This window comes from Sorex araneus, chromosome 4 (assembly GCF_027595985.1).
Source record: "Sorex araneus isolate mSorAra2 chromosome 4, mSorAra2.pri, whole genome shotgun sequence".
In the NCBI taxonomy this organism is placed as follows: Eukaryota; Metazoa; Chordata; class Mammalia; order Eulipotyphla; family Soricidae; genus Sorex; species Sorex araneus.
Window position 1 is genome coordinate 70,736,336 of NC_073305.1, and position 12,701 is coordinate 70,749,036.

The window sequence follows — 12,701 nt, forward strand, 5'->3', positions numbered from 1 at the left end:
GTTGCTTGGGCCAAGCCTCACACATGAGTGAACATACTCCTGGACACATCATAAGACACTCCCTACCCGTTTTCCATAAAATCATAGGGGGAAAAATATATAAAAATATATAAATATGCATATTATATATATTTATATAAATATACTATATATATTTATATATATGCTAATATATGCCTCTCAGAGAACTCGGCAAGCTACCGAGAGTATCCCGCCCACATGGCAGAGCCTGACAAGCTCCCCGTGGCCTATTCGATATGCCAAAAACAGTAGCAATAACAGGTCTCATTCCCCTGACCCTGAAAGAGCCTCCAATCATTGGGAAAGACGAGTGAGGAGAGGCTGCTAAAACCTCAGGGCTAGGACGAATGGAGATGTTACTGGTGCCCGCTCGAGTAAATCGATGAACAACGGAATGACAATGATACAGTGATTACGCAGTTATCAGGATGGAGGAGTGTGTAATGTGCACACACACTCACACATGCACAGAAACTCATATCACACATACATAGCACACCTATACACATACACACATTCACAACTTGTACACACATTCACACACACACTTGTTCTCACACTCACATTCACTCATACATAGGACACCCCCACACACACATACACACACACACACACACACACACACAAACACGCACTCAAAAGAAAAGCCAAAGAACTCACCCCGCTGCCTAGGTTCACCTGGTTTATGATGAAACCTTGAGGCTCATCAGAATAAGGAACTTCCGGGCTTCCCTCGAACAAATACCCAGTGTAGACCCAGGGTTTGGATTTCATTTTCTTTTGGCAAAGCGTCAGCTTTTCTTTTCGAAGGGAAAAATAAAATACAAAAAGACACTCACATAGCATCTTGGAGATCAAATGGCTCTTGGAAAACTGCATTTTGATGAGTTAGGGAATCAGAACCATATGGATTCAATCCTCCTTAGATCTCCTGGGGAGAGCGGGAGAGGGAGCAGGAGAAGGACAGGAAGGGCCGCAAAATGCAGCCCCAACTTTTGCCAACACGAAACTCCCCGCCCAGGAGGGATGGTCTGAAATATCTCAGCTCCTCCCAGGCAGCATCTGAAGCACATGCCAACACGCCAGCGACAGAGTGTGAGCGGTGAGTGTGTGTTATGCAAAAGCTGTTGCAAAAGTCATGCATGCATGTGTGTGTGTGTGTGCTATGCAAAACATTGCTGTTGCTTTTTGTTTGTTTGGGGGCCACCCCCAGTAGTGCTCAGGTATCACTCCTGGCTGTGTGCTCAGGGATCACTCCTGGCAGGCTTGGGGACCATGTGGGATGCTGGACATCACACCCAGGTTGGCCACATGCAAGGCAAACAACCTATCAGCTGGACTATCACTCCAGCCTCAAAAGCTTTTTGTTTTTATAAATTCGAATTTCATTTCCTGTTTCCTGTCCCCCATGCACTGGCTGGGGATCCTGGTGGTGACCGGGAAGCCTTGATGACTGGACATTAAGTTTCTGTCCTTTGTGCCAGCAAGCAATCTCCAAGTTTCTCTCTGAGGAACGGTCTGAACTATCTGCTGAAGCAAATATTTGTGATAAGGTACTGCGATGAGTACTATTCATGTTCTTTATGGTTTGTGTCTCTATCTGCATTTTGCTGATTCAGCGAATTGTCAGAGCAGACTTAGAGACGCAGCAGAGAGTGGAATCCACACTGTCACTGACTGTGGGACAAAAATCAAGAGGAACCAGCGCCTCCAACATTGTTTCAGAGCATGGAACCACAGATGCTGTTTCCTCTGTCCCCAGTCTCCTGAGAATAGGCGCTACTGCAGATGCAATGTGTGGGGTCCTAAAACGGGACATTGGCTGAGGGTGTGTGCTGCAGAGGCTCTCAGTATCACCTCATTTCACCTTCCCCAGCCGCTCCTAAAGGGAGGTCCTCTTGTTCTCATTCTCGTTTTACAGACAGGAGTACTGTGAGGTTAAGTAACATAATCAAGGTCTTATAGCCAATAATGGGCAGAGCTGGGATTTCATCTAAAGTGTTGGGGTCAGGGAGATTGTCCAGGGTTAAAGGCACTTTCCTGTCATTTAGCTGACCCCACTTCAATCTCTGGCACTGTGTATGGTCCCTGGAGCACTCCCAGGGATTACTCCTGAGCACAGAGCCAGTACTAGCCCCTGTGCACCTCCAGCTGTGGCCCCAAGCCCAAAATAAAATAAACTGAAATAATTCCAAAGCATTGACAATTCCAGAGTCTTAACAACTGACCATTATGTTTCCTAAAAGATCCTTAAGCTTCTGGAATGTGTCATCTTTGCATTTTCTGTTACATTCGTCTTTTTAAAGATTCCTGTGGGCCCAAAGACAGAGTATAGCTGGAAGGGAGCTTGCCTTGCATCTAACCAACCTGACTCTGATCCCAGCACCCCAGTTAGTTCCCCCAAGCCCTGCCAGGAGTGGTTCCTTGGGTGCAGAGCAGGAGTAAGCCCTGAGCACCACTGGGTGTGGCCCCCAAACAAACAAAAGATCCTTCCTACCTAATTCTTCCTCCTCTCCCAGCAACCTGACAAAAATCTACCCCTATGTCCATACTGTCTCACACATCCATGAAGTCTTTTTGGAAGGACCCAAATTAGTATGGACTTTTCCCACTTCTGAAATCCAAGACCCCACATGTCTTCTCTGGGTCTGTGTGACCCCCTTGAGGTCAGAAAACCAGCCTCACATGCTGAGGAGGACAACTCAGCTTGTGAGGAGATACCCGGGGTCACCAGACATGGAAGCCACCGGGCATGAACGAGTCCATCCAAGTTGGATGGTTCCCCTACACTCAGAGGGGACAGCTGGAAGCGCCTGGCCGTGGCACTGCATATGAACACACCACAGCTCACCACAGCTGTGCTTTCTAGTCACGCACGGGCTGGTTTGCACTCCTCTACCTGGCTGCAAATTTCCCAGGAAATGTCAGAGTTGCCGCTCCAGGGCTGACTGTGTTAGGCGTTTCACCAACTGTTCAAAGGGGAGAGGAGAGAGGAGGCTGGTGGGGGTGGCAGATGGGAAGATGGCTCAGAGGGAGACAGGGCAGCCCCAGGAACAGAAACAAGGTCTGCAATGGGCCCTGGGGCTTGTCCATCTCTCCCTCAAGTTCACAGAGACAGCACCCGAGACCCAGGGGGGCTCAGGAAGCTGCCTATACCAGGTGCTTGCTAAAGTACTGAGTCAGTTTCACAGTTCAATATTCTGAATCCAGAGTCCAAACCCTCCCTTGCAGTACTAAACCTCCCCTAAAATAGAGTACTCAGGTCAGAGAAATAGTATAGAGGAAAGAGCTCTTGCCTTGCACCTGGCTGGCGTGGGTTCAATCCCTGGCACCGCATATGGTTTCCTGAGCCCTGCCAGGAATGATCCCTGAGCTCAGAGCCAGGAGCACATGTGGCCCCAAAACAAAACCCTGAAAAACAACAATAGCCAAAACACCCTAAGGGATTTGAAAGTTCTCAGTTGGCAACAAAACTAACTGGCTGGGAGGAGTCTGTGGGGATGGCACGTGTTTAAGAAGCACCAATGTTGGGATAAATTGAACAACATTTCCTTGGCGCTTGTCCACTGGGAGAAAGCTTTGTGAATCCCCTGAGAAGGGGTGTGTGTGTGTGTGTGTGTGTGTGTGTGTGTGTGTGTGTGTGTGTGTGTGTGTGTGTGTAATCCTGCATAATCCTGATTCTAACTTCATGTGTTTTATAAAAGAACCTGATTTAACCCAAACCTCATGGTTCAACAGAGCAACTCAAGACTGAGAAATTCTGAGAGATCGGTATGATCACGAAATATCAGAATTAATCCCTAAACTATGGGCGATGAAGGGAGTGGAGTGAACAGCTAACCTGAGACCCTAACAATGAGTGCCAGCTGGCTTCCAAGAGGAGAATATGGGCAGGCTTGCTCAAGAGCAGTTTTCAAACCTTTGGGCACTTGTTTTCCATGAAGGAGGCTGAACAAGGAGGGAACATCCCAGATTCCCTGAAGCTAGAGGGGTTTTGACAGACAGCTCAGCAAGTTCAACTCCAACAGAAGCCCACCAGCGGATCTCCTGGAGACACAGGATGCCTGCTGTAGCCTGCCTGTTCATCCTACCTTGAATGAACGCAGACGGCAGATGTCCTATCTGGGGCAGTGGCAGCATCTTACGACCATGAGGCCACAAGAAATAACGATGAGACAAAAGAAATAACACAGACCCAGCCTGTTCCCATCACATTGCTGCAGCAAAGTTGCCTGCTACCTACCTCAACAAAAAATGGGAAAAATCGATACCCGATGTGACCTTAAGTCCACTTTTTGTTCAAGACTTGCAATCAAAAACATTCCTAAATTGTACACTAGGCAAAGTGGGGAAACAGGAAAAGGTGAACCATTCATGGCAGAGAGACTGACATGTGCAAACACCTGGAGGGGAGAAAGATTGAAAGATGAGAGAGTCTATAGAAATAAATGGTATGTTGTGCAACAGATGAGTGGAGAAATTGTAGGACACTGAGCAATGGGGTACTACTCGATTCTAAGAAAAGATGAAATTTTCCTTTTGGTACAACTTGGATCAACCAAAGGGTATTGTGTTAAGTGAGATATGTCAGAAGCGGAAGGACAAATTCTGGATGATAATGCCTAATGAAAACAAACCCTTGGACTCTGAAAACAGAAATGAGGTTAACAAGGAGTGGGGAAGATGGAGCAGACATAAACCCTACTGTTAGGGAAAGAAACATACACTGGGGCCAGCTAAGATAGTATGGTGGGTAAGGTGCTTGCCTTGTACTGGTTAAGCCAGGTTTGATTCCTGGCACTACATATGATTCCCTGAGCCAACCAGGAGTGATTCCTGAGCACAGAGCCAGGAGTAAGCCCTGAGCACAGCCAGATGTGGCCCCAAACAAAACATATATATGTATTTTAAAATAAACTATAAGGATCAAGGTACATGGGTGGTGTTAAGGAATGACAGAGCTAAACATCCAAAGCACAGAGGCAACAACACTGAAGTCACAAGACCCAAACTTAAAGTACAAAGGTGCCTGTGGAGATGGTAGGCTCAGGCGAGGCTCAGGGTGGGAGACGAAGCCTGGGAACACTGGAGGAGGGAAGATGAAACGGGGGGATCAGTGATAGAACAGTGTGTCTCTAAAGCCCAATTATGAGTAGCTTTGTATGTCACAGTGCTTTCATAAATAAAATTTGGGCAAAAATATAAATTATATGGTGCGGTGCTGGATGGTAGGTGGAGAATAGCAGATGGTGGGTACTGGTGCTAAGTACTGGTTAGTGAGTGCTGTTACTGGGTGCTAATTAGGGCAAACAATGAGACTGGAGAATAATGCAAGATTCTAGCCCACAGCAACTTTATACAGCTTGTATATTTTAATCTTGGACATTGCTACCATGGGGTGCCATGAAAAGTTGTGTATGCATGCATGTGTGCATGTGTGTGCATGTGTATATGTGTGAATGTGTGTGTATATATGTGTATGTGAGCACGTGTGTGTATGTGTGTGTGTGTGTGTGTGCACTCGCAAGTGCTTGTGTGCTTAGGGAAATGGCTGCGATAAGGTTAAGTTCGAGAAAGACCCTCTGGCTTGAGTTATTCACTCAGCAAATACTTCACGAGCCAAGTACAATGGTAGAGTGATTTTGAAGTTTCTACTAAAATTAAACATCTGTAATCCTACGCGTCAAGTGCAGGCCTTTTAGGAAAGAAGGCAAATTGCCTCCAAAAGCCCGGGGCCAACAAAGTCGTCGCAGCTCTCGTCGGAGTGTAGTTGCCCCGAGCAGGAGACGACGAGGAAGCCTGTCAAGCCTAGAGGAGTCCAGGTCTTCACGGAGAAGCTTCACACACAGACCAGTGCGCAGAGATCAAGACCAAGTCCTGGCTGCGGCTGATGACTAGGAGCCTCTAGTTTCTATTCATGTACACAGATCACAGTCTGCTTTTTATCTTCCTAAATATGTGACATTTGGGCACTCAAAAATCAAAACTCACACTGGATTAATGCTTGCAATATAAGTCTGAACAAATAAATTAACGATTGTAAAAAGGGAAAAAGGAAAGGAAAGGCAAAGGGGGAGGGGCCAGACCACAGGTAAGGTGCTTGCCTTACACGTGGTGGATTTGGGCTCGATTCCTGGAACCCCAAAGGGTGTCCTGCACACCACTAGGAGTGATTCCTGAGAGCAGAGCCAAGAGTAAGCCCTGAGCATCACTGGGTGAGGGGCGAAAATCAAAAAAGAAAAAGGGATAACCTGCCACCGCGTGCAACAGCGTGGAGAAGCTTGGGATGAGCAGAGCCTGCAGAGCAGAGGGGGCGTTTGCGAGAGCTGGATCCTCTGAGGAGGGACAGCTGGGAGTCACGAGCCACGACAGGGTGCAAGGCCACACGCCAGGGGTGTGGGAAGGCCGGGAGCCACAGACAGCTGTGCAGGAGAGGGAAGGAAGTTGGAAGGGCACCTCTGCAAACACCCCAAGCCCTAGCAAGTCACTCAGTTCCCTGGAGTGGCTGGCACTGTGTCCCCGCCACCTGTGGGCCCCAGCGGGAGCAGCGTGGGGGCAAGAGCCTCTTCAGCCTCAGTGCTGAGTCTCAGGGTCCAGCAGGCTCCACGGCTGCTGAAGGTCCCACAGCCAGGGGCTGAGGCGTCTCCTCGCAGCACAGGGAGAGCCATAGACAAAGGTCCCGAACAGGCAAGTTGATGTCATGGTAAAAGCTCCTTGGGCAATGGGTGGGGCTTTCCACAGAACTAAGAATGGGCAGGAGAAAAGGAGCCTTCTGGAGTGGCTGGGTATCTCTCAGTACCTCAACACAGGTGCTGATACCAGGGATTACGAGTAAACTTCCAAGGGATCGCCTAAAGTTCATGCAGGGCCAAGAAGCATTCAAAAGAATCCACTACGCAAGCAGGGACCCGGACACATACTCGGCTCTGGGTTCCAGGGATGACTGCGCTGGCAGGGTGCTCCCAGGGCCAGCAGGGAGGAGCCTGATCGAGGGGGCCATGTAGTGTTTTCACCGGGGAGGGTGAGGGCAGGGAGCCCGGAGCCTAGGAGACTGCTGACAAGCAATGCCAAGAAGCGTTTCCAATCAAAGACTCCTAAAAAAGCAAAAACCAAAAAAACTTGGAGAAGCAGAGCAAAGCAGGGGCGTTGAAAGCCACAGGTCCCTCTGTGAGCGCTCAGTCACAGAAAACTCAGTGACTGCTCACTGCTGGGGCCTCAGGGAGCTAGGGAAATGCATCTTTCCTGGAATCAGGCTCAGCTCTCTGCACCCCATAATCAGATTCATTTGGCTTCCAGGGATCCATTGGGAAATTACGCTGATGTTTCAGAGCAGGAAGAGGGTTTTACACCTCTGTGAAGACTGCCTGAGGCAGGTGAAAGACCTCAGCCTCTGGGAGCAGGTGCCAATTAGGGCCAATTACAATGCAATTGACCTGTCTTTAGGCAGCAGTGTAGGACAGGCTCAGGCCGTCCTGGGAGCACGGCTGCTCAGAGACAGTTCTCTATGGAAAAGTGCTCATAACCACCACGTCTTAAGAAAAATGAAGGGGGTGAGGGGCTGACAGATAGGCAGGGTGCTTGCCCTGCATGTGTCCAAGCCGGTTTTGATCCCCAGCACTTCTTATGGCCTCCTGAGCTCTGCTAGGAGTGATCCCTGAGCGCAGAGCCAGGAGTAAGCTCTGAGCACCGCTGGCGTGGCCTAAAAACAACAGATAATAATAAAAAGAAAAGTGAAGGGTGCAGGCATGGAGCTCAGTGGTAGAGCACTCGACTAGCAGGTGAGAAGCCCTGAATTCTATCCTCAGCACTGAAGAAGAAAGCCTTGAATTCTATGCCCAGAGAAAAAGAAAGGCGTTCCATTTCGGACTTACAGGCACCCCAACCTGGGCTGTGCAATCCCTTTCTTCAATCTCATAGGACCCCCTCCCCCCTTTCCTCTCATATTTCCTAAATAAGATGTATTTACTTATGGGCCAGAGTGATAGATAGTACAGCATCTAGGGCACTTGCCTTGCCCACAGCTGACCTAGGCTAGATCCTCAGCACCACATATGTTCCTCAGAGTCTGCCAGGAGTGATCCGGGAGTGCAGAGCCAGGGGTAAGCCCTGAGCACCACCAGGTGTGGCCTCCAAACCCAAACCAAACGAAAATTCTTTGCTTAAAAACAACAACAACAACAACTCATTCCCAATGACTCTCTGTTTGAGGGGGGGTCCTTTTTTGGGGGTGCTTCTATTATTAGTACTTAATTTCTAGCCATTTTCAGTCTAAGATGGTGCTATTGACTGTCAGGCTCAGAAACAATATGTAAATATGTAAATTTATATATCTTTCAAATCAGCATGCTTTCAAAATGTGAGTTCTACAGTTTTCCAGAAGGAAAAACTATAAATAGAATGGTTTACACTTTTCCAACACTTTCCAGTTTTTTTTTTAACTCTCTTTTCAGTCTGTGATAAATGTTAAAAGAGGGGGAGAGGAAGTATCAAATAATTTATTGTGCCAAGATCGCAGCCTAATTGAGTCGCTGAAGTCTGGGCTTTAGGAAAATTTCCGTCAGGTGTCATCCTGCTCTCTGGCCTTAGCTTAAACTCACGGATCAATTTGAATCAATTTGACATGTACACACTTCAGGGCATAGTTAGTTTCAAATCAATTAAGTTCCCCGCAACTTTATGATTAAGGACCCAACGTCATAAAACATTCATATAAAAATCACAAATTATAAAGTGAAAAGTAAAATCTCTAGCTAAGGTTGCATTTTATTTATTTTAAATCGCCAGAATCATTATGTAAGCTTCATTAAACAAACAAGGTAAGAGTAATTAAGTGGTAAATTGAGTACAGTGATTTCAAAAGGCTCTAATTAGGATGGACTAAACAGTTTAATGAAAGTAAGGGAGCTGGGTGGGGGAGGGGAGGCCGCCTGCAGGTTTCCGTCTGGAGCTGGGTTCCCCACCCCCTTCAGGTCTGATGGGCTCTGGGGCTGGAAGCACAGGGTCGCTGTTCAAAGCAGACTGAATGCTCGACCTTTGGCCCTGACCTTGGCTGGCCTGCCTGCCACCAGCCACGTCATAGCGCCCTCCTCCTGCCTGGAGCGGGTGGACAGCCATGTGGCCTTTCGAAGGAGAAGCGCCACGAAATGTGATTCCTGCCTTCTACGGTTACGCGGAAAATTTTCTCTTGATTTGGAGTTCAGGGAAGGGAAGTCAGAAGGTGGGAGTCAATTACTGTTTCTATTAAAATGATCCGAGGCTTCCCAAATGCCAGGTCATCTCATGTTTGATCATTCTCATCTGTCTTCATGGCTCTCCAGGATCCTGAGGTGGGGTCTCTGAATTCCTTCTGTCTCAGAGAGAGAAGCACAGGCCCTCTCTGAGGAACAGACAGAACCAGGTGTGTGTGTGGGGAGGGAGGGAGGTGCTCCACTGAAGGATAAGTGCTCCACTGGCACCGCAGGAGGAGCCTTGGCACATGCTGATGGGAGCAGGGTGGGGCATCACCTGCATGTCAGGGGTTTGGGGAGTGAAGACACTGAGTGAGGGGCTGGAGAGCACACAGCGAGTAGGGCTCTTGCTTGCACAGCCCATCAGGATTTGATCCCCAGCATTCCATATGGTCCCCTGAGCACCACCAGGAGCGATTCCTGAGTGTGGAGCCAAGAGTAACCCATGAGCACCACTGGGTGTGACCCAAAAGGCACCCCCCCCAAAATAAAGGATAGAAATACCGAGTGAACCAAACAGGGCAGTCCCGTCCCCAGTAGGCTTTGTGCTGTGGGAAGAGTTTGGCAAAGACAACCAGCATGCTCTGCAGAGAGCGTGTTGAGGGTCACATGACAGCACTGGTTGGCCCCCTCTGGTGAACACCCACCTCTTCAGCGATGAACTGAGAGCTGAAAGCCACGGCGGTCCCAGCCCCCTAGATCAGGAAGAAGGAAGGACACTCCAGACCAACAGACAGGCAGGAGCAGCACTTCCAGAGAAACGAAGAGTCGTTTTCCAAGCGAGTAGCAGGAAGGGGGCCAGGGCTGGGAGTCCCAGACAGTCACTGATTCTCTTTCCCTCCTCTTGTACTGGGAGATTGCCTTGTGGCTTGCTGGAATCAAAGCATGTTCATGAAGGGTCAGTATTTTGGCTCTGGTGCTTGGTCTTAAGGACCCTGGGGATTTCCTAATTTTGGGGTGGGGCAAGGTCTCTTTGGTAACTCTTGGGAGCTGTGGGGTGGGGAGACATCAATTCAGTGGCTGCTCTGGGAACACCAGCAAGAGATGACGGCAACCTGGACCCAGGTGGGTAGCAATAGAAATGCAGCTACTGGGTTTGCCTTGTGGTTTTTTTTTTTTATAAGGTGGTTCACAATATTTGATTACAGTTAATATTCAAATGCCAATCCCATCACCATGGCAGGCATCATGTTCTTCCCTTCCACCACCATTACACCTTCCCACCACCAAATTTGGGATGTTTCTATCCCAAGCCTCAGTCCCTGTCCCGAAGCATAGCCAAAAGAATATACTTTGTATTGTGTTACGGAAAACTACTGAAAATGCTATAAAAAAGTATCCATAGAGTAGACAGTGTGAAGATTGTTCTATTTTCGCAGGGGCCATTAAGACATTCTTCAGAATATCACTAACATGTTGTTAGAGGTTGAATGATGTGAGCTTTTATATATATATACATATATATATTTGAAACTATGATCTGAAACTATGTATACATGCATTATATATGTACACACATGCACACACACACATTTCCCTCTATGATTTGTTACCTACTATTTGAACCCCATCAAGTGTGGTATAGTACTTACAGAGAATGGGTAGGGAATTTTTTTTTTCTTTTTGGGTCACACCCAGCGATGCTCAGGGGTTACTCCTAGCTTTGCACTCAGGAATTACTCCTGGCGGTGCTTGGGGGACCATATGGGATGCCGGGGATCGAACCCGGGTCGGCCTCGTGCAAGGCAAACGCCCTACCTGCTGTGCTATCGCTCCAGCCCCCGGGTAGGGAATTTCTTATGATGTGTGTGGCCACGCAGTCCAGGAATATGGTCACACATACATGAGGTTCTGCCCGAGAGTGTGGGAAACGGACTTGAGAGTGGCAGTTCCGGAGGTTTTTGGCTGCCGGGGCTGGGTCCCTAGGGGTGGGGAGAGGGTGCACCCTGAGTGAAACAGCCTGGTGCAGGGTTCGGTGGCATGGCTATGGCGGGCATCATGTTGTTCCCTTCCAGGAGAAAAAGCTGTGAGACCTGGATGGTGGCCAATGAGGAGATTATCTGGCGCTGACAGGAGATGGCGTATGGGCATGACCCCTGGGTCACCAGAGATAGGAAGAAACAGGCAGAGGATCTCTGCTCCTGGTCCCATTGGGCCCAGAGTCCAAGGTCACACAGTTCCGCATTGCCTGGGTTTTGCTGAACTTTACTTTGCCTTGTGTTTTGGAGAAAGAGTCAGAAGAAGGGTTGCTAGCTGGAGTGCGTGTTGAGAGTGACTGGAACTGAGGGCTGGACATTTGGCTTGAAGAAAATGGTCACTTTTTCTATGCGGGAAAGGACTAGGGCGTCAGAATCAGGTTTGAAGGAAAGTGAGCAAGAGCTGCCTGAGCACACGAAGTGTGACGTCTCAGCGAGAGAGCGAAGCAGAAACAGCGAACAGACGGTAGTCACTGGGCATCTCTTGCAGAAATTTGGAAGTCAAGGGAAAAGCATGGGTTTGAAGCCAAGCATCCAGAGAGACTATTTCATAGATGAGGAGGCTCTGGATTGAGCCCAGGTCTCTAAGTGGGCGTGCTGGGGACAGCATCGGGGTTGGGGGTGGTTAGGCACAGAGGCAAAGATGGAGCGGTCAGCAAGCAGGAGCAGAATCCTGAGCCCATTGGGTCATAGAAGGCCAGGGAGTAAGGTCCTTAAAACAGTAGGCGGGATGGGGGCTGGAGCAATAGCACAGTGGGTAGGGCGTTTGCCTTGCACGCGGCCGACCCGGGTTCGAATCCCAGCATCCCATATGGTCCCCTGAGCACGGCTAGGGGTAATTCCTGAGTGCAGAGCCAGGAGTAACCCCTGTGCATCGCCGGGTGTGACCCCCCCCAAAAAAAAGCAAAAAAAGAACAACAGTAGGCGGGAACCAAATGCAGCTTGTGGCACACAGTGAAGTCACTGCTCCCCCAGGAAGCCACTGAGAGGGGGTGCAAGGAGGGGCTGTTCAAAGAGAGGACACATCTCAACAAATACCAAACAGAAGTCACTTCCCACATCCCTCATCAATGTCATGTGAGGGTATCAACCCTTCCTTCTTTCATCCAACCGATCCTCCATGTGAACAGAAAGATGACAAAATTGGAGTAGGGAACATAGCACGGGGGGCGCCCGCCCGCTGGGGGCTGGAGCACCCATCCTAGTTCCTCCCAAGAGATGCAGGAATCGGATCTCCCATACTCCCCAAATTGGCCTCAGAGGTAGCAGAGAAGGAACACTTTCTCCCACAGGGATTATGGGCAGGGATGGGAGGCATTAGCCTGAGGTGCAGCCAGGTTCAGAAAGAGACCAATGGCACCCAGGGAAACCTGGAAAGGGGCCCTTGCAAGACCAGCCCCACAAAGCCCACTGACTCCTGGTTGCCAAAGCGGAGAAGTTGGCAGAAGGTGGTGGCCCATTGTCCTGTTGCAGCCCC